This window comes from Primulina huaijiensis, chromosome 6 (assembly GCF_012295235.1).
Source record: "Primulina huaijiensis isolate GDHJ02 chromosome 6, ASM1229523v2, whole genome shotgun sequence".
Classification (NCBI taxonomy): domain Eukaryota; kingdom Viridiplantae; phylum Streptophyta; class Magnoliopsida; order Lamiales; family Gesneriaceae; genus Primulina; species Primulina huaijiensis.
In genome coordinates, this window is record NC_133311.1 from 12,329,951 (window position 1) to 12,353,444 (window position 23,494).

Sequence of the window (23,494 nt, forward strand, 5' to 3'; positions counted from 1 at the left end):
TACATTCGAAAACAACAAGCCTCAGAAGTACAAAATTCAGAAACCAGTCTTTTTATTCATAATACTGAATATTTCATTGTCTGATACAAAATCAAATACTAATTTTTTACAGCGAAAATATAAAACCAGACATAACAATGTCTTAACAGATACATTGGAAAACATAATTTAGAACTGAAAAACAACAGTCTTCTTCACCAGCCCCAAAACTGATTATGCTCTTCTTCTTCTAACGTTTCTTCCTTTTCCTTATTTGAGATGGGTTGGTGGGTGAGTGATATGGTTGTCACTCAATAAGCGGGGGCGAGAATAACTTTCAGTTTTCAAAACCATTTTCAACAGAAACAGTAATACAAATAATATACAAAAACTCTCACTTTCAGAACAAGAATCAGTATTCTGGAATAACAGGTTTCATAACAGAAATCAGAACTAAAATTTAGCAAGTAAGCACTGAGCACGTTTGTGAATTTCATGGCTAAACTGATATCAGTCCCCTATATGTTTTATCCTCTAAGTGGTGAGGCCAGTAATCAGTAATCAAGAATCAGTAATCAGGAATGTTTCAGAATATATACTCCTATCATTAGTTCACTAGGTTTCAATGCTTCAAAAATCAGAAATTAAAAATACATATACTTTGCTTCAAAACAGAAATTATCAAACTGATTTCAAGATATTTATACATAAACCCACTTACCGTAATTTTCTAAAAAGTCTCGATTGAAGTCTGGAATCTGCTTGTTCTCGCTACTGGATTTTTTTGCTCGAAAAAAGCACTCTCTTAGCTCGAATTTCAAGTGATAACTCAAGACTTGTGTAACACCAATTCAGAAATTGGTAATGGTCATATTGTTAGAGTAGGTGCACGTCGAGCCAAGTGTTGGCCGAGTGTTCACAATGAAACTCTATGTATAAGCAATCTTTATTTTAATAATATTTGAAATTATTGTTTTGGCACATCTTTATCTATATACCCATGCTAGTTGCATAGATAAAGTCCTTGAATATACAAATAGTAGAAAGAATATGAGATGCTCATGTGATGAGTATCATGAAACTCATATTTGGAATACTGTATATTCTAAACAGTTCCTAGTCGATTTAGCCGCCGCTAAGAAGGATATAGGCCGCTCGAGTTCGAGACTAGTATCTGCGATGTGAGTACCATGTTTCATTGGTAGGGGACATTGTGATGTCCGAGCATGCAGATAGGTGCTCCTTGTAGAGTGCACTGAACAACCCTCCATAAAAGATTTTCCAAGTGGTTCTCACTTATCGAGTGGAAAAGTCCTAGTTTATGGTTGTACACCATTAGTCCTTATGACCCGGGACAACATTGAGACTCTATGTGCTAGAATTACACTTTGACTTGTTTACCGACTCTCATGGGGTCATCAGGTGGCAAGGTTGGGTGTTCTGTCGAAACATATAGGAGTCGATGCATTGTAGTCGGGGATTCACCGCTTACCTACGGGTATGGATATCCTATGTGTTTTTCATGTATATGTAGTTTGAAATCTCTGATCAGAGTATGGTGGTAATTATGAAAGGGGTTTCATAGATTACACCATCGATGCAACTACGACATGACACATAGTATCGATTCATTGACAACTCTCGATAAACCAATGGTTGTCGAATCGGTCGGGATATATGAGTTGAAGGGACCGTACTGTACGCTAACCATAATTGAATGGTTCTTGCAGGCACTATCATTTGATACCTAGGGAATCATGTAAGCGATGCTGCTAGGCGTTTAACATGATTGGTTGGGTACTATCAGACTTGAGTTCTGACGTTCTTATTATCAAGGAGTTGATAAATAAGAATGGAGCAATTGGGGTATGCTCATATAAGGACATGTTTAGTCCGAATCACATGGAGATGTGAACCCACGGCTAGTTGTATCAATGAACCATTGAGGGCCACACAAGTACTAGCTTTCTAGATCCCGTTGAGAAGTAAAATAGTTCAATGTGTTGAACGGCTTATAAAGGAGTTTATAAGCGTAAGGAAAATTAGAAGTATGACTTCTATAAAGGAGAAAATAGTTCAATGTGTTGAACGGCTTATAAATGAGTTTATAGGCGTAAGGAAAAATAGAAGTATGACTTCTATGAGAGAAATGTAAATTTTAATTTATGGAAGTGTTCCTAAATTAAAATTTGGCCAAGTGAATAATGTATTTGAAAATTGTGATTTTCATAAACATTATTATGGACTAAATTAAATTAATTCAAGTGTTGAATTAATTAAACACTAGTGGACCTAGTAGAGTCCAAATAATTAAATTAATTCAAGTGTTGAATTAATTAAATCATATTGAGTCTTGTAGAGCTCAATTAAAATAATTATTTAACTAGTGGGACTTGGGTAAATTCAAGTAATGTTTAATTAGTCTCAAATATGTTTGAGATAATTAAATTTAGTCCATGGTTTTTTAATTTGATTAAAAACCATATAATATACATGCATGGGAGGTGAAAGGTTGGGAGACTACTTTTTGTGTTTTCGAGGCATGGCATGCAACTTTTGCTTTCAACTTTTTGCATGTCCAAGACAAGTCTCCCTTCCCCCCATTACAAATCATCTTGGCCGAAAATTCTTCAAGCATTCTCTCCAAGTTTTCTTTCATTTTTGTTCTTCAAAATTGTTGGAGAAACAAAATCTTCTTATTGAAAAATCTTCTTGTTTTTCTAGTGCAAAACAAGAAGGGATTTACCTAGCAAGTGGTGGGCCTAATTTTTGAAGGAGGAGGAAGCTTGTAGATCTTCATCCACTCAAGAGCCAAGTTGTTTACAACTTGGTTGGTGCCATTAATCAACCTCAAGAGGTTGATAGGTATAATCTCTCAAACACCCTATGTATGTCTTGTATGGTGTTTAAATGTATTTGTTGCACAAGGAACATGGTGGCCGAAAATTTAGCATGTAAAATAAAATTTTTGACTTCCGTTGCGCTTCCGGTCACCGTAACCGATCCCCTTTCACATATCTGCCATGATGTGCCATTAACAGTTTCTATTCCATGTTAAATGTTTCTATTACAAGTCATAAGCTGAATCAGTAGCTGTCTGCTTGAATCTCGCGCCACTGAACTCTTCTGCTGCTGAATTCTATCTGCTTGAAAAATATTAGCTTCTGAAATAATAGTTGCTGCTGGAATTGTTAGCTTCTGCTGAAATTTTTGTATTGCTGCTGAATATTGCTAGCTGCTGCAAATTGCTAGTTACTGCTGGAATTTCTACTGCTCGAATTTTGAGTTCTCACACTGGTATTAATAGTCCTCTCATATCATCAATGAATGATTGTTGGAGCTCGAGAGTGAAAAAGAATAGGCGCATGCACATCTCAATTTTCTAAAGTTGATGGCGACACATGTACCGTTTGTCAAAAATGCAGGCTATGGTCGTCGTTGTTGCCGACACATTTTATTTTTCTTTTGAATGTAATTGATATGCGTCATTTTTCTTACATTCTCCCTCTTGGCCCATACACATCCCAGTCACCATAGGAAAAAACAAAATACATGAATCATGACGATATGTCCTCTAAAAGTGAGTATTATCTTTCATGTATTACAATGGATTATGTATCTCAAATCTGTATAATTTAATGAATAATCATATGTTTATTCGAGGTCCAACTTTATTGATATTTCTCGAATATATGAATGTGTACACAATAAATATAAGAAAATATCACATCATAGTTTCAGTAATTTGTTCTTACAACTCAATTACATAAATGTACCAAATCTCATCCTTTTTGTATGATCGTTAAATTTCAATTGTGATGTGCCTTTAGTCAAAGGATCTGAAATCATTAATTTAGTACTGATGTGTTCGATAACTATTTTCTTATTTTTAACACGTTCTCGTATGGCTAAATACTTAATTTCGATGTGATTACTTCGACTGTCACTTTTGTTATTTCTAACCATAAAACAACAGATGAATTGTCACAAAATATTCTTAATGGCATAGATATAGAATAAATAACTCTAAGCCTCGAAATGAAACTCGTCAACTATTCACCATGTGACTTTTCTTGCACAGTAAATCCCCAATAAAAATAAAATAAAAGTTTATGCTCAAATGAATCGCAAGTGCACGAGTTAAATTATAATATAGTGTATGAAGTACGAGTATCGTTCCACGGAGATTTATTAGACAAATTGAATTTAAACACAATTATTCAGTTAACTAAAACGAAAATTGGAGTAACCAATAAATTAAATTGAATGTCAAATAAAATAATTTACTAGCACGATATAAATAATATAAATCAAATTAATAACAAACAATTGTTAGGATCTTGGTTCACCTACCCCTGAATATTTTCTAATGATTGAATTTCAATTAGTAAGTCATGTTTTTAACGGGATTCTCTAGTCTGTCAATATAATATGTCAAGCTATATTAATCTAATTAACAAAATGAAATGACCAATTGTCCTTGTCTTATTTAACAATTAAAATCGCATTAACGAACCGTGGAATCCTCTAGATTTCAACCGATTGGAATATGACTATCAACATGTATCCAACCTCATTTGTATATGCAAGTTGTAGATCCATGAATTATGTTATCATATCATGTTATAAAATCTCCTATCGATTTCAATTATAACAAAATCTCTTCGAATTGATCATAACATAATCAAGTATACTTAAACCAAATTCAATCTTCAGAAAGAATTCACAATATAAATGTTTGGGGATAGAATCCCCTTAATCATAACTAAAGAAAAGAGAAAAGAAGAAAAACTCTTATTAACTTTTTGTTCTTCGGTTGAGTTCTCTTGCTCTCCTCCGTCTTCTTGCTTTCTTTCCGGCCCTTTTTGCGCCTCTTTGTTGAATAAAACTCAAAATCCACCTCCTCTATGTGTATTAGGGCTGCTATCTTTTATTTCGGTCCAAAAATCCACCATAGAAGGAAATAAATCATTCAGACTACTTTTCCATATTGTGTCGCGTTGTTTTGCCCACCCTAGCCCGACCTCCTCCAATTTTTCAAGTCAGGTGTGCTGGGGCGGGCAAATTTTCCTCCCTAGTGCGAGCGAGGCGCGCTAAGACGGGTAAAAATGCAGATTCGATACCCTAAAATTATGCGATAATATATTAAAATTAACATTATAAAATATGAAAAAATACATTAACTAATTATCACAAATAAAATTTAACAAACGACTATCCACCCCCCAATACTAAAAGCATGCAATGTTCCCATTGCATTAGATGACAAGTTAGACGCAAAATCTTTTAAACACAAGTAATTAAATGCAAGAATATGGAATGTAGAAAAAAAAGAGACAAGAAAAAATATCCCTTGGTTGATTGTAAATCATTGGCCTTAAGTTCTGCAGATGTACGTCAATCTTCTTATGCTGCATAAATTTCTTAGGCCACCCATGTTACACTTTCTCCGATGTGCAAACCTTGCATGAAAATTTAAGGGATTAAGCAATATCAACTCACAAAGAAACAAGAACTCAATGTAAAAACTAAAATTATTTTATGTAAATATCACATAAATAAAAATCTTGGGTTGTCTCCCAAGTAGCGACTGATTTTTAGCCGTCGTCTTGATCCTCAAAACCACTTATCAAATGAGGTTGACACCCAAAGTAAGTGTCATATGACACCACATCTGGGTCTGTGTTTCATATGCCCTCAAGTATAGCTTGATATAAACTCTGTAAGCTAGTCACCTAACCAAAACACGTCTTTGAATAATAGGCACATGATAATAAAATCAGTATTGTCACATCTTTCTCGGATAATTCTTTAAAAATCTCTTCTGGCTGAGGCTCAACATCTATCACAGATTCAAACATCCATAGATTTCCAGTCTATTCCAAATTACTCTCACAACTTTGGTTGTTTGAGTCATCATCATCAAACCAAACTATATTGATCACCGTTTGATTATCTCGCTTCACTTCATGTTCTTAAAGACTCTCTAAAACTGATGTTGTAAGCTCTTCTTCATACGATACTTCATTAACCACTTTTCTAGACTGAATCTGATCCTCTATCGATTCCCTAGTAAATGTTGAGTATTTTTCCACCATAACCTCGAGTTGATCCATAATTAATTCTAATATATCTTCATCCTCGTCTTGATAACCGAACAGTTAGTTCATAAAATATGGGTAACTAATTTTGGGAAGGTATTGATGGCTCCAATTCTGCAGTCAAGATACTAATGTTGATGGTAGTCAAAATCTATCATATCATTTAATAAATGTATAATCTCAAAATCATTTAAGCTAAATATGGGGCTACTAGTTGCCAGAACTACATTGATCACCCATCTTGGTTTTTTTGCATCCAAACCGTTAAAGAAAATTCGGTTCCAAAAATATTTAGAACAATCATGATACCTAGAGGTATTTGTTAAACAATTGGATATGTCTCATGCTGAGTAGAACGGATCTTCGTTTTGTTGGGCAAATATTGTGAATACTTTTGGATGAAACATTTCTTAGTATTGCACAAGAAAAATTTCAACAAATATATAATAGAAATTGAGAAATCACGCAAGAATGAAGTTTAATAAATACATAAATAAAATTAACAAAAAAAATTAAGCAAATGAAAAATTTTCCAATTTTAACATCAGCAGCGGCACCAAAAACTTGATCGAACTTTTTTTGCAGAGTAAATCCCCAATAAAAATAAAATAAAAGTTTATGCTCGAATGAATCGCAAGTGCACGAGTCAAATTATAATATAATGTACGAAGCACGAGTATCCTTTCCACAGATTTTGATGAAAAATTTAACTTAAACACAATTCTTCAGTTAACTAAAACAAAAATTGGATTAACCAATAAATTAAATTGAAGGTCAAATAAAATAATTTACTAACACGATATAAATAATATAAACCAAATTAATAAACAAAAAATTGTTAGAATCTTGGTTCACCTACTCTTGAATCTTTTCTAATTATTGAATTTCAATTGTTAAGTCATGCTTTTGACGGGATTTCCTAGTCTATCAATATATTTTGTCGAGCTATATTAATCTAGTTAACAAAATACAATAACCAAGTGTCTTCATGTTATTTAACAATTGCAATCACATTAACGAACCGTTTAATCCTCTTATTGGAATATGACTATCAATATGTATCCAACCTCATATGTCTATGAAAGTTGCAGATTCATATATTATGTTATCATAACATGTTATAAAATCTCTTAGCGATTTCAATTATAAGACATAAATTCTCTTTGAAGTTGATCATACTCCAATGTTGCAAGAAAAATCAATAACATAGTCAAATATACTTAAACCAAATTCAATCTTCAAAAAGAATTCACAACATAAATGTTTGGGGATAGGATCCTCTTAATCCCAACTAAAGAAAAGAGAAAATAAAAAAAAAATGCTTATTGAGTTCTTGTTCTTCGGTTGAGTTCTCATGATCTCTTCCGTCTTCTTGCTATCTTTCCGGCCCTTGTTGTGCGCCTCTTTGCTGAATAAAAATCAAAATCCACCTCCTCTATGTGTATTAGGGCTGCTATCTTTTATTTCGGTCCAAAAATCCACCACAGAAGGAAATAAATCGTTCAGGCTACTTTTCCATATTGTGTCTCACTGAGGCAAGAAAAACCACTTGCCCTAGCACAACCTCCTCGCATTTTTCAAGTCAAGCACACTAGAAAGGGTAAAAACGCCTTCCCTAGCGCGAGGTCCTCGTAGACCTCTCTCTTGCGCACTAGGGCGAGTAAAAACACCCGCCTTAGCACGCCCCTGCTCCTAGTTTTGCCAATAATTCTATTCTTTTTAGTAAGTCCACCTTCAAATCAACCGAAACATGTGAGTTGTAAACAATATGCATAAATTATGACTAAAACAAATAAAAATGCAGACTCGATACTCTAAACTTATGCGTTAATGGATTAAAATTAACAAAACAAAATATGCAAAAACGACACCTATTACACCATGTGAGATTTCCTCAAAACAAGATACGAACTCAGCTTCCATAGTGGAAGTAGCAGTCAGTGTCTGTTTTGCACTCTTCCAAGATACAGCTCCACTAGCTAGCATGAAAATATTTCCTGAAGTGGATTTTCGTGAATCAATTTATTCAAATGTAGTCTGAATTAGAGTAGCCAGTTACTTCCAAATTTTTAGTTCGTCTGAACATAAGCATATAATTTTTGGTCCCTTGAAGGTACCTCGTCACTTTCTTTGCATCTTTCTAGTAGTGTAAACATGCATTATTCTTAGTATACATCAAGATTCCGACAGCAGAATCTTTAGGGATGTTTTTCATTTGTTCCCGCTCTATATCATTATTTCGGAATTGGCTCAAATTGAACTTATCTCCTTTCAATATGATAGCTTTACTTGGTGAACATTCTTTAATCCGATATCTCTCCAAAACTTTAATGATATAGGTTTCTTGAAACAGACTTAGAATACCTCGAATTTGGTTTCTATTTATTTCCAATGATATAAGATGCATCGCCCATATCTTTCATATCAAAGTTTTTCAGAGAAATTGTTTAACCTGGTATAACAAACACCTGTTATTGGTTACAGGTAATATATATATCATCCACATATATAATAAGGAAACAATCTTACTCACACTGAACTTATGGTATATACATTGATCCATGATGTTCTCTACAAATCCGAATGAAGAGATAACATCTTGAAATTTTAAATACTATTGACGGGAAGCTTGTTTCAATCCACATATAGATTTCTTAAACTTACATACTAAGTTCTCACTATTACTAGAGAATAATGCTTCAGGTTGTTTCATATAAACCTTTTTCTCTAGTTCTCCATTGAGAAAAGTCGCCTTCACATCCATTTGTTGTAAATATAAGTCAAAATGTGCAACTAATAATAGAATGATACGGAGAGAATATTTCTTATACACATAAGAAAAAGTTTCCTTGTAGTCGATTCCTTCCTGCTCAGTGAATCATTTAGTGACGAGTCTTGCTTCATATCTTTCAATATTGCCTAATGAGCCTTTCTTTGTTTTGAAGACTCGTTTACATCCAATGGATTTTATACATCAGGCAACTGAACAAGATCCCAAAATCCATTAAGTTCCATAGAATTCATCTTTTGTTTCATAGAATTAAACCATAGTTTTGAATCCTCACGGCCCTGGTTCCAGCTGTGACCAAGCCAAGCCACCATGCCCAAAAACCGAGCCCCTCAAATCACCATGAAAGCAAAGTGGTTCCACCTTGTGTTCATGTTCATGTCCAGCGTTTTGGTTGTGTTCTAGGACCCTATATTTTGTGTAGGACACCCTTGATTGATACCCTAACCATGGCATCCCCTTAGGATGATGTTAAACATAATTTTGGATCAACACACATGATTTAAAAACCACCCTTGATGCATAAACGGAAATATAACAAATTGTCTCTTATTTTTCATGCAAAACATAATTAAACAATTACTATGGTGTGATAGATGAGTAAAAAGGAGAATATGGCGTGCTTTTCCGTTTTTAAAGCATAATTAAACGTTGAATATTGCGAAAAACGACAACGAACGACCTTGGCTTGAAATCCTTTGAAGTTTTCGAAACTTTCTCTTGATTTTTGGCTTGTGTGTGCCGTGTAAATTGAGTGGAAAGAGTTTGAATTGTGTGTGCTAGGGTGGAGGCGTGGGTTATGCTTTAATTTGTGTGATAATTGTACTTTAAATAGTTAATTAAACACTAACCAAACTTAGGCCCATTAGTGCTTAATTAAAATATTTTGAGTAGAAAGGTTTACGAATTTATTAGCCGGGTTGCCAAAACGTTTGCATTTTTGTTGAAAATCCAACACCGATAAAAATTATGTCCCGGCGTATATGGAGAGGCACGACTATGGCCACGTTTTTGGGTTGTTTAAAGGGATGTGGTTTGATAGGGGCCGGAAATGGCTGGGCCAGATTCTTAAGTTATGTCTAAGGATCGATTCTAGGGCTTGGTTCAGGCTTGGTTTGAGTTAGAATTGATAGGAAGTCATATGGAATATATAAGTACCATAGTGTCACTCCTTGTGCTGCTTGTGTCTTCATGGTTTGTTGTGCATGGTACGGGGTTTGATTATGGATCGGGGCTGGTTTAGGGCCTTGGGCAGTAGGTTATGATGTATTTTATGGTAGGTCGAGCCCCAATTCAATTGTTATGTCTTAAGTGGTTCTATTTAATTCACGAGTCATAGGTGTCCGAATGCACTTTAGGTGTTGTTTTGGGTATAAATTTTAGTATGTTCAGGCAGCATGTCCAAGGACGATCACATGAGGTTAATGATATTCGTAATATGTATGACGTGAAAAATAATTATTTTTGAGGTATGCTATTTGTCTTGTGACCAAATTATGTTACGAGTTTGGAAGCCGTAGAACGTGTCTGGGGACCTCTCCAGCCTCGTCGGAAGAATTATGTTATGTTAGGGAGTGGACTTCTAGTACAAGGGCTGTGGTGATCCCTGACGGCATAGTACTATGGTTTAGTTTGATCAAACGATTTATGTTATGGGCCACTTGCATTGAACAGAACTCTACGCAAAATGATTTATGATTACGATTACGATGATAAGCACGAAAATATGATTTTATGAAATTGTTTATGCAGGAAAATCGCATTATACATATTTATGCTTATATTATGCTATGTACGAGCTATGTTTAAACTTCATGAATTTTTATTACGTAATACTTGTCATTCACGATTTATGCATGCTTAGTCATTAGTCTCATTAGACTTAATCGATGCAGATGATGTAGTTGAGGAGACATGACTTAGTGACCAGTGAGTAGGCTCGGGCCAGTGGCAATGCAAACCCAAGGACCTTGTAGTTCACGAGTTTTTTATTATGCATATTTTAAAACAATTTTCTCTAATTATATCCCTTAGTATTTGGTGACTAGTAAGTTGAGATTTTTTATATTATATTATATTTTTCAAATTATGGTAGATGTTTTTAACTTGGTTTTTGGTTGTGGTTTTCAAATGATTGATGTTTAATATTAACTTTATTTTTAGTATGAGTGGTGACCATAATTTATTTTACGAGTTATATTTATAATAAATTATTTAATAAGAAAATTTTAACTTGTTCCGCAAATATTAAAGTATTGATATTTTAAGACTCGGTTCGTCACAGTTGGTATCAGAGTGCAAGGTTTCCTGATACAGGGTTTTGCCATTGCTGGTTGCAAGAATCTCATGAAGTCACACCTCGAGTTTGTAAGTTTTACGGTTTTAAACTCTTTAATTGTTAAGTACAAGTTTCTTTAAATGCATGTTTAAGTTTTTGAACTTTTTTAGCATGTTATATGAGTAGTTTGGTTATGCATGTTGCTTACGTTTTGGGTTAAATTGTGGTACAGTATGCCTCCTAGACGTGTGATTAACCTTGAAGGCCGTGAGGCTCGTGATGAGCAGAGACTTTCCCTTCTACGTCCACGACCAGACCTTCAGGCTCAAATACTTGTGAGCATGACTCAGTTCTTTGCGAAGTTTACGAGAAACAATACTGAGGTGGATAGGAGGACGATGCCTGAGGCATTGTGTGAGTGATTCCGTAAGATGGGCCATAAGGATTTTGAGGGGTTCGACTGATCCTATGGTAGCCAAGGGATGGATTAAGTACATAGAGGTGATATTTACCTTTATGGAGCTACATAATACTGATAGAGTTAGATGTATCACTTACTTGCTGAAGGATGATGCTCGATTATGGTGGGAAGGAGCATCAATGTCAGTGAATCTACAAACCCTGACGTGGGAAGGCTTCAAGGAGGTATTCTACTCCAAGTACTTCACTGATTAGGTACACTCCCGAATGAATAGGGAGTTTATGACGTAGAGGTAGGGAGATCGCAGTGTGGCGGATTTCGTAAGGAAATTCGAGCAGGGGTGTCACTTCGTGCCCTTGATAGCTAATGACGCCAAGGAGAAACCGAGGCACTTCATGGATGGATTACGGCCGATCTTGCACCGTGATATTCACATTGCTGGTCCTCTTAATTATGTCGTTGCAGTGTGTTGGAAACTTAATTTCGGTTGTTTGACAAACTAAGTGGTTAATTGGACTAAAACTGATCAAGTAACTGAACCACATAAATCAACTGACAGTTGCCTAATTGAAGATTAATGCGCAGTTTATCGAAGGCAACTGAAACCAGCTGAACTGAACCCACGAAGCCAACTGACTGATCAGTTGGAAACTGATCAGTTGATATATTCAGTTGTGAGCTTACAAGCGATTGCTTATCAGATGATCATTCAGCTGTACACGTCATCAGTTGGAGAAAAAGACACAAAACCGACAACAGTACAAGGCAGACTACAACTCATAGTGGAACACCACATTTCAGATATTGCAGTGTACGAATGACAGAGAAATTTTGACGTGGCAATCAACGGATATAAAGATTCACATTATATTTAATGTTACCGTTGAAGAGAAGCCTATAAATAGGTGAGAAGAGCAGTTGAGAAACACACATCTAATCGATCTATCTATTCTCTCAAGCTTGATGTTACCCTGCTGAATTTATCGCTCTTATTTAAGAATCAAAAAGCTCACGCTTATCAGTTATATTTGTAGCATTTGAGGCTACCTTTCAAGCTTATTAGCACAAACTGTCTTGTTGTTTATTTGATCTTTTATTAGGTCAGTTGTGCTAAGAACAGTCGAAGAACTGTGAGATATTTCGTAAACTAAGAGTTTTAGTTTTGACAATGTTAAGTCCAAACTGAAGTGGGTCTGTACAAGTTTTGTATCGATCAAAGTCTTTTAGTGCATATCCTATCCTTGTGATAGAAGGGGTGACGTAGGAGCATTTGAAGTCTCCGAACATCCATAAATCTTTGTGTGTTCTCACTTCAGTTATTTATTCTATCTTTCAGGCAGTTTACTTCCGCAACTATTATCAGTTAAACTGATTGTCATTGACCGACGAGATTCCTAAGTTTCAGTTTGTCACAGAACTGACACTTCATTCGAAAAGATTGTAAAATCGTGAGTGTTTATTAAACCCCCCTCCCTTTCTAAACACTTCCCAACCAATCAACCGATCCTAACACAGTGACTAAAGCTTTGGCGGCTGAGCAGGATCAGAAGGACATCGAGATTTATAGGCAGGGCAAGAAGTCCTTTCAAGCACCTCAATGAAAATTTCAACAGCCATCTAAGAAGTCGTTTTAAGGGCCTAACAATGGTAAAGCACAGCAACCACAGAAGAAGGCTTCTCAAAAGCCTACTGAATATCCACTGTTCCCAAAGTTCAGTCGCAAGCATGAAAGAGAGTGTCTATGGGGTTCATGCAAGTGTTTCAAATATGGATCCACTGACCACATGCTTAAGAACCATTTACAGTGGAAGCATCTGACTCAAGGCCGAGTCTTTGTGATGCATTCCAATGAGGCATACCTAGACACTAGACTATTGACAGGAAATATAATTTATTCAGCACCGTATTATTTATTGGAATTTATTATGCATAGTTTGATTTTTTGGGTATACTGGTGGGCTAAAATTTTAAACTATTATGAGAAATTTAGGATAGTGGATACATCATGTGCATGAGATTAAGTTTAGTCTTTTTTGAGAACTGTTGGGTTGAGTGTATGTTAATATTATCTCAGGGAGGATCTATATAGCGGGGATAGCCACAAATGCTCTATTAGATCCGGGTCTACTCATTCCGTTATATCAGACAGTTTTGTGAGTTATTTGGGCCTCAAGCCCACTAGGCTGGTTGTGAGTTATTATGTGACCATTCCATTTAGGGAGGAATTGTCTACTTCTAGAGTGATCAAAGACTTGAGTCTCGAGCTACATGGCCACACTGTCTACGCTGACCTTATTGTATTGCCGATGCCCGAGTTTGATATCATTCTAGGAATGGATTGGTTGTCAAAGAATGAAGTGACGATCAACTTCCAATGAAAGTCAGTGAGGATCAGACCATTGGGCAAGAAAGAGTTCGTGTTCGAGCCAAGTGGACGCAACAGCACGCCTCGGGTGATATCATGTCTTCAGGAGAGGAATCTCATGCTTAAGGGGTGTCAGGCGTTCTTAGCGAGCATTATTTCAACCCCTATTACTAATAGTCATACAGTAGCAGACGTCCCAGTTGTCAGAGATTTTCCGGACGTCTTTCCAGACGACATTGCTGGTATCCCACTTGAGCGTGATGTGGAGTTTTCTATTGACCTTATGCAGGTACTATGCCAATCTCCAAGACACCGTATCGATTAGCGCCTGCAGAGATGAAGTAGCTCAAACAGCAAATACAAGAGCTACTGGATAAAGTATTCATACTCCCTAGTTGTTCACCTTGGGGCACAGCGGTACTCTTCATGAAGAATAATGATGGAAGTATGAGGCTTTGCATCGACTACCGGGACTGAATAAAGTTCCAATGAATAATAAGTACATATTGCCTAAGATCGAGGACTTAGTCGACCAATTGTAAGGAGCTTCTTTGTTTTCTAACATAGATCTTCGCTCGGGTATCATCAGCTAAGGGTGAAAGACGCAGGTGCGCACAAGATAGCCTTCAGAACTCGCTATGGGCATTATGAGTTCTTAGTAATGTTGTTTGGATTGACGAATGCTCCAGAGATCTTCATGGATATCATGAATCGCTTATTTCAGCCTTACATAGACCAATTTGTCATCGTATTCATAGATGACATCCTCATTTATTTGAAGAACCAGGAGGAGCATGGCCGACATCTGCGTACCGCACTACAAGTGTTGCAGAATCTGAAGTTGTTCGCATTGAAGTTGACCCGTCCAAGGTAGAAAAAGTGAAGGAATGTGTTGAACAGAAGAACGCATCAGAAATCTGCAGTTTCTTAGGCTTAGCGGGTTATTAAAGAAAATTCATTCAGGTATTTTCTTCTATTGCTGTGCCACTCACCTTGTTGACGAAAAGAATGCCAAGTTCGTATGGAGCACTAACTGCCAGAAGAACTTCAACACTTTGAAGCAAACTCTTATACCAGCGCCAGTATTATCCATGCCATCAGGGCAAGGCAACTTTGTGTTATACACCGATGCTGCTAAGCTCGGGTTAGGCACCGTATTGATGCAGTGTAAGGTCCAAAATTGAGATGACATAATCCAACTACATGCAAATTTAAGAAAATAAAAAATAGCTAATTAAATGATTTTTAATTGCTTACTTGAATATGATGTGCATAATTTCATGTATAAAATGTACTTTCTATACGAATGCTTAAAAATGTATTTTTTAAAGGTTATTCAAGATGCGATCGAGGAACGGAGACCGAGGGCTGAAAAATGGAAAATATTCTTATTAAATAATTTTTTTTAATTATTTAAAATAAATTTGATGCTATATGATATTTTTAAGAATAAGGAGTTTAGAGGTGATTTTATACGCCGAGACGTAATTTTTAACGGTATTAAATTTTCGACTAAAATATGAATTTTTCGAAAAATCGGCTAATATTTTCACGAACTTTCCTAAACAAAATATTTTAAATATGCACTAATGGGCTTAATGGGCCTATTTAACTATGTTATTGGGCCTAGGCTTGTTTACTTGATAATTAACAAATAAATAAGCACAAACCCTCCCCGTTAATCCTCATGACCCACGCCTAACACACACACAAGACTCCTAGCACCACTCAATCACATGCACACACGAAATTATTCAAGGCAAGGCATCGGTTTTTGCAAAGAAAATTCAGCCAAGGTTCTTTGTCGTTGTTCTTCGCATCTCAATGTATTTGTCGTGCGTAAAATACGCAAAGACACATCTTAACTATCCTTTTCTCATCTAACACACCATAATACGTGTTTGAATTGTGTTTGCATGAAAATATGTTTACCATGAATGTATATTTTGTTTTTATGCATTTTCATGTGAAAAAATTAAGTTTTCATATTCCAAAACTTGATATAGTATTGCATAAAGGGGCTGCCATGTTAGGGAATCAAGGAGAGACGATGTTACACTAGTTTAAGGGCCATATGATACACGGTTAAGGCTGCACACGAAGGGAACAAGGCTTGAACGAAATTCACATGACATGGTGCACTAGGGTTCGGCGAGGGCTAGGGCTTGGTCCTAGGGGTCAACGTGGGTCCAATAGGTTCCTAGATGGTCTTGGAAGGGCTTGGATTGGGGTGGCTTGGGCTCAACTTGAAGAAAACGTAAGATGGCTCGAGGTTTGCTAGGGATGGTTCGTTTTAGGGTTTAAATGGCTAAGGGTTGAACCGTGGGTCCACGAGGGTGGCTCATGGCTCACAAGGGTATTTTAGGCAATAAAAAGTCTATGTTTAAAATTTAGGAATTTAATATTAAAGTTTGAATTAATTTGAGAATTAAACGCTCTATGAATTAATAATTAAGAAATAAATAGAAAGCCTCAAAATTTAAGCTAAATAAAAATATGAGAAATTTAATTTAAGCTTAACTAATTATTTGGGAAGATCTAGAGTCAATGAAAGTAAGTAAAAGTCAAAATCGAGAAATCTTACGTCTTGGGGTAAAACGATCATTTTACACCTGAAAATAGTAAATGTCATGGCAGTGCCCTGAATGCTGTAAAATATGATAATATGCTTATTCTAAATGTTTATGGAATTTTATGATGAAATATTAATGCTAAAAGATATGTTGCATGCTTGGTTTAAAAGAAAAATGATTATTATATGCATGAATTTTATAAAGTGATGCAAATATGAAATGTTGAAGGAAGTGAAGTAATTGTGACTAATACGATGATACGATGATATGTAAGGCCAAGGCTCAGTTGACGGGTGAAAGTGTCGTTGATGTCTCCGCCGCCCAGTACTGTGGTTACACGTAGATGGATCCATCGACCTTTAGCTAATATGAAAGTCACAATTAACGATCTGAATTCAACGAAAAGGAAAGCGTATACGTATATGATCAATATTATAATGTTTATGATAAAAAAGAAAATGTTTATGTTTATGCAAGTCCATGAAATGTTATGTCAAGTAAAAGTATTTTCACTGTTGCATGTGATTGTATTGTATTACTCGTTATCATGGTTATGGTTTGCTGAGTCAATAGACTCACTAGGTGTGATCGATGCAGGTGAACATGAAGTTGATGTTGTTGAGGGACTTGATGGTTGATCTTACTGGACTGAAGGTGCACATAACCCAAGGACCAGCGCTAGTTTTCCGCATTTATATTAAGTTTATGAGTTAAGTTGATGCTAAAGATTTTTACGACTTTTATGATGATTTTGAGAGGTTTTTGAGAGGATGTTAGTGTTAGTATATTTTGAAATATTGATAGTTTGGGTTGATTGACAATATATGATTTTATGTTTTGAATTCTTTATTTTGAATTTTCAAATCATAGTTGGTTGTTTTATTTTAAAATGGTATCAAAATATTTTTATATATATATGTTTATGTAATCGGCTGAATAGATAAGAAGAAAAAAAATTCTAGTACTTTTTAAGAAAAACGAGTAGTGGACGTTTCATGCAGCATGGCCGAGCATCGCATATGCATCCAGATAGCTGAAGGTGTATGAAAAGAATTATCTGACCCATGATCTGGAGTTAGCTGCCATGGTTTTTGCCTTGAAGATATGGAGACGCTACTTGTATGGCCAAAAGTGCCAAATATTTACTTATCATAAAAGTCTCAAATATTTCTTCACTCAGAAGGAATTGAACATGCGACAGAGGCGGAGGCTAGAGTTTGTAAAGGATTATGATTGTGATATAGCTATCATCCGGGAAAAGCCAATGTAGTCCTGATGCCTTGAGTAGGAAAGCTAGAGTTGTATCGCAGATGTCGGTACAGAGACATCTACAGTTAGAGATGCAGATATTCGATCTCGAGGTCTATCCTAAGGGCAGAGCTAATAGATTATCTACCATGATGTTGCAATCCACCTTGATAGACCTATCCGTAGTGGACATTCATCTGATGAGCAATTGCAGAAATGGCAATCGAGAGATGAATCTAAGGGCCGCAAGTTTTATACAGCGAGCGATGGGATTGTAAGGTATAGAAGATGGATTTGGGTGCCTAGAAATAATTTGATTCGAGGATATATATTGTCAGAAGCGCATACAGCGCCATATTCCATTCATCTAGGAGGCACCAAGATGTATAAAGACTTGTAGATGATTTATTGGTGGCCAGAAATGAAACAAGACATTCGACGCTTTGTATCTGAATGCCTAACTTATCAGTATGTGAAAGCAGAGTATCAGAGACCAGCAGGGATCCTCAAGCCTCTTCCTATCCCCGAGTTAAAATGGGAGAATATTACCATGGATTTCGTGGTCAGTTTGCCGAGGTCAGTCAGAGGATATAACGTCATTTGGGTAATCGTTGATCGTCTTATCAAGTCGGCGCACTTTGCCGATAAAGACGACCTTTTCTATGACGCAGTATGCAGAGCTTTATATCCGGGAGATAGTCAAGTTACACGAGATCCTAGCTACCATCATATCTGACAGAGACCCGAGGTTCATGTAATCCTTTTGGAAGAGTTTGCATTCTGCAATGGGGACGAAATTGCTATTCAGCACATCATTCCATCCTTAGACAGATAGTCAGTCCGAGATGGTGATATAGATTTTAGAAGATCTACTGCGTGCATGTGTGATCGATTTCCGTGGGAATTGGGAATCAAAGTTACATCAGTGGAGTTCACTTATAACAACAATTTTCAGTCATATATAGGTATGGCTCCCTATGAGGCATTATATGGAAGGAAGTGCAGATCTCCTATTCAATGGGATGAGTTCGGAAAAGGATCAGAACTTAGTCCAGAGATTGTTCAGCAGACGATAGACGTAGTAGTCAAAATCAAGGACATGATGATGACGGCTCAGAGTCACCAGAAGAACTACACTGACAAGATAAGAAAGGACCTTGAATTTGTCGTAGGAAATCACGTCTTCGTAAAAATAACACATATGAAGGGTGTTATGAGATTTGGGAAGAAAGGCAAATTAAGTCCGAGATTCATAGGACCATTCGATATTCTCGAAAAATTGAGAACACTAGCATATCGAATAGTACTGTCGTCGAATATGGCAGGTGTACACAATGTGTTTCATGTTTCGATGCTAAGGAAGTACATGACCAATCCTTCACATGTACTAACCTTTGAACAGTTACAACTATCACTGAACCTGTCATATGAGAAAAGGCCTATTCAGATTCTAGACCGATAGGAGAGAATACTACAGAACAAAGGTACCAAGTTAGTCAAGGTCAAGTGGTTGAACCATTCCGACGAGAAAGCTACTTGGGAGACCGAAGCCGACATAAGGAGTCGTTACCTAGAGCTGTTTGGTAAGCCTTAATTTCATGGACGAAATTTATTTAAGGGATAGGAACTTTAGTGCCAAAAAACTAGTGCACAAAAACCTCATGCATGATTGAAATAATTTAATTATTTAATTCATATTTAGGTGATGTATGATACGTGTTAAATTATTTTAATGGTAATTATATTTATTTTATTATTCAATTTAAAATGCTTACTCGAGTTTTAGTTTTCAGGAAAATATTCGATGTCGAACCGGGAAAAGAGACGTATGAGGTGTAAAATTTAAATTTTATACTTTTATTTTAAACCGAGAAATTAAGTATTTTAAAAGATTTTTAAAATTTAACATTTAAGAGCTAAAATTAAATTATCTAGTGAAATAGAGAAATTAAGTATTTTAATTAGAAAAATTCGAAAAATAAGAGATTTAAATACTTCAACTTGAAATACAATAATTTAATAATTATTTTTATGACTTAATTAATTTAAAATTAGGTAATATTTAATAATGGGTAGAATTTAAAATTTGTAGGACTCATAATTTCAAAAATTGAAGGGCTTAATTAGTAATTTCAAATTGTGATTTAATTAAACTAGACACTAGTCATTATCTTATTTAAATACTAGTAAGAGTCATACCACAAATCATATAAAACTCACGCACGCACACAGCACACACAGAACACACACAAAAACCTTACCTCTCGGCCAAGAATTCCTCAAGCAAGGGATTGGATTTTTTTTTTTTATCTTCTTCCATCAGCAACTATAGCCAAATCTTTGATAAATTTAGCCACTTTTCAAGCCATTAAACCCCGAAAACCGCCTCCGTTCGGACTCTGTTCTTCCCCGTGTTCGTTTGTAGATATATCGTGCGTTTAATTGCAAAGACATGTCTAAACCTTTTATTTATGCATTGATCATGTTATATACTGTATTTGGATGTAAACATGCATGAAAAATTATTGGTTTGATTATGTGTATGATAGAACATTATTAAAACTCGTTTTGATACGAAATACGCATGAATTTCTACGTTTTCTCCGAGTTTTGATCGTTGCCTTTGTTGGGCAGTACCTATGGCTTGTTGCCACCTATGGTTATGTTTTAGGATGTGTTTAGATGTCTTTAGGTGGTCCGATACGGGCCGATAGGCCGCTGGTGCAACGGAAACTAAAACAAGCGTAGGGCCGCACCTAGGGGAGATGTGTGCAGGTTTGGTGTCGGGTTGGTGGTGAAGGATGATCAGAGCTTGTGGCTAGGGTCTAGTTGGGGTCTTAGGATCCCAGGGAAAACTTGGTCTGGGTTATCTAAGGGCTCGTTTGTTGGAATAACGGCTGGAGTTGGAAACGCCCCATGCGCGCATATGGAGGAGCGCAACTAGGGCCACGTTTTTGGGTTGTTTAATGGGTCGTGGTGTGATAGGGGCCGTAACGGGCTGGACTAGAGTTTTATGTATGTCTAAGGGTCGATTCTAGGGCTTGGTTCGAGATAGAATTGATAGGAAGTCGTACGGAACGCATAAGTGACATAGTGTCACTCCTTGGACAGCTTGTGTCTTCATGGTTCGTGTGCATGGTACGGGGTTTGGTTATGGATTGAGGATGGTTTAGGGCCTTGGGCAGTAGGTTATAATGTATTTTATGTGTGAGTTGAGTCCCGATTCTATTGGTACGTCTTAAGTAGTTCTATTTGATTCGGGAGTCATAGGTGTCCGAATGCACTTTAAGGGTTGTTTTGGGTATAAATTTTATTATGTTCGGGCAGCATGTCCAAAGACGATCCTACGAGGTTCACGATATTCGTAAATATGTATGACGTGCAAAATAATTATTTTTGAGGTATGCGATTTGTCTTGTGACCAAATTATGTTATGGGTTTGGAAGCCGGAGAATGTGTCCAGGGACCTCTGCAACCTCTTCGGAGAAATTATGTTATGTTAGGGAGTGGACATCTAGTCCAAGGGATATGGTGATCCCTGTCGACCCAGTACTATGGTTTAGTTTGATCAAACGATTTATGTTTTGAGTCACTTGCATTGAACAGAACTCTACGCAAAATTATTTACGATTACGATTATGACTACGATGATGAGCACTAAAATATGATTTCATGAAATTTTTTATGCAGAAAAGTTGAGTTATACATATTTATGCTTATATTAAGCTATGTTTAAACTACATTAATTTTTATTACGTATTACTTGTTATTTACAGTTTATGCATGCTAAGTCATTAGGCTTACTAAACTTTATCGATGCAGATGATGTAGTTGAGGAGATGGGAGGCGGTGACCAGTGAGTAGGCTCGGACCAGTGGCAATGCAAACCCGATGACCTTGTAGTTCACTAGTTTTTTATTATGCACATTTTAAAATTATTTTCTCTAATTGTATGTCTTAGTATTTGGTGATTGATAAATTGAGACTTTTTATATTATGTTGGATTTTTTAATTTATGATGGATGTTTTTAACTTGGATTTTTGGTTGTGGTTTTCAAATGACAAAGGTTTAATATTAACTTTATTTTTAGTACGAGTGGTGACCGTGCTTTATTTTACGAGTTATATTTATAACAAATTATTTAATAAGAAAATTTTAAATTTTTTCGTAAATAATAAAGTATTAGTATTTTAAGACACGATTCGTCACAGTCTATCTCTCCCGAGAAATGAATCACGAGGTTCAAAGTATGTGTGTACCAACCAGCAATTGAAAAACTCTCAAAACGGAATGATAAGTTAGAAATATCAGTAGCTTGTCTCAGTAGGTGTCGCGACAAAGATAGACATTTGTTTATATAGAAAAACTCATCATATCCAAGATAGACACTATCTTTTCAAATCTTGTACTATATCTTTCAAGACTATCTCATCAAATATCTTCAACACATCACAAAACATATTCAAACAGTCATCTTCTTCTCCAAAAATATTCAAATCAATATTTTAAATTTTCTTGACAAATAATTTCAAAATTAAAGTTAACCAAAAATAACATCTAACAATCTCTCATTTGGCTTATTTTTGAAAAAATCATGAAACAATCAAAAAAATTAAAAATATCATAACTATATATATTCTTGACAAAAATAAACATAAAAGTTCACAAATCAAACCGAGATTTTCCAATCAGTTTCTCCTATCTTCCCGATGGATAAAATGCTCCCCATAAAATGTCAACTTGTGTATTCTCAATCATACATCATATCATTGCCTTCAAAAACCAAACTCCAGGATCAACATCATAAAAATAATACACCATCTCCGATATCACTTGTTGATCTGATTTTATCTTATTTTAGTTATTTTTCATTATTAGTCCAATTAAAAATAAAAAACTGAAAGCAAAAATAATAACACGAGAAATTTTAATGTGTTTCTATCCAACAAACCTACATACATCCACAAGTCCAGGCCCAACAATCAAACAAATCCACTAAATATAAACTATTACAATCATACAAAGATTTATTCAAATAAAAAAACTCCCTATTTTCTAATAATGTCTCTATGACAAACACATTCAGTATACTTCACTTGGGGAGTACCACCCATCTTCAACTCCCCCTTGATCGAACTTTTTTCGAAATTGTGAATTGTTCTCTCTCGAAACGTCAGCTTCTTCTCCTGAGGAATGAATCATGAAGCTCCGAATGTGCGTGTACCACTAGCAATTGAAATGCTCGCAAAACATAATGATAAATTGGAACTCTCAGTAGCTTGTCTCAGCAGATGTCGTGACATAGGATGGACAATTTCGTTTTTATTCACGAAAACTTCGGTCACAACAACTGATACTCTCTCAAAATAATATAACATTTATAGTTCATGGCCTCTCTCGACCACATATGACCATACTCAGAAATCTTCAAAATGAATTAACACTATTTTATATAGAAAAACCCAACATATCCGAGATAAACATTCTCTTTTCAAATCTTGCACTAGATCTTTCAAGATAATGTCATTCAATATCTTCATCGTATAATCAGCACGTCACAAAACATATTCAAACAGTTATCTTGTTCGATTGTCTCTTTGTCTCCAAATATATTCAAAAAGATATTTTAAATTTTCTTGACAAATAATATCAAAAAATAAAGCCAACCCAAAATAATACTCAAACACCTATCGCTACTACTCTTTGCTTCTGTATTTTCTTATTCTGGATTTCTCATTTT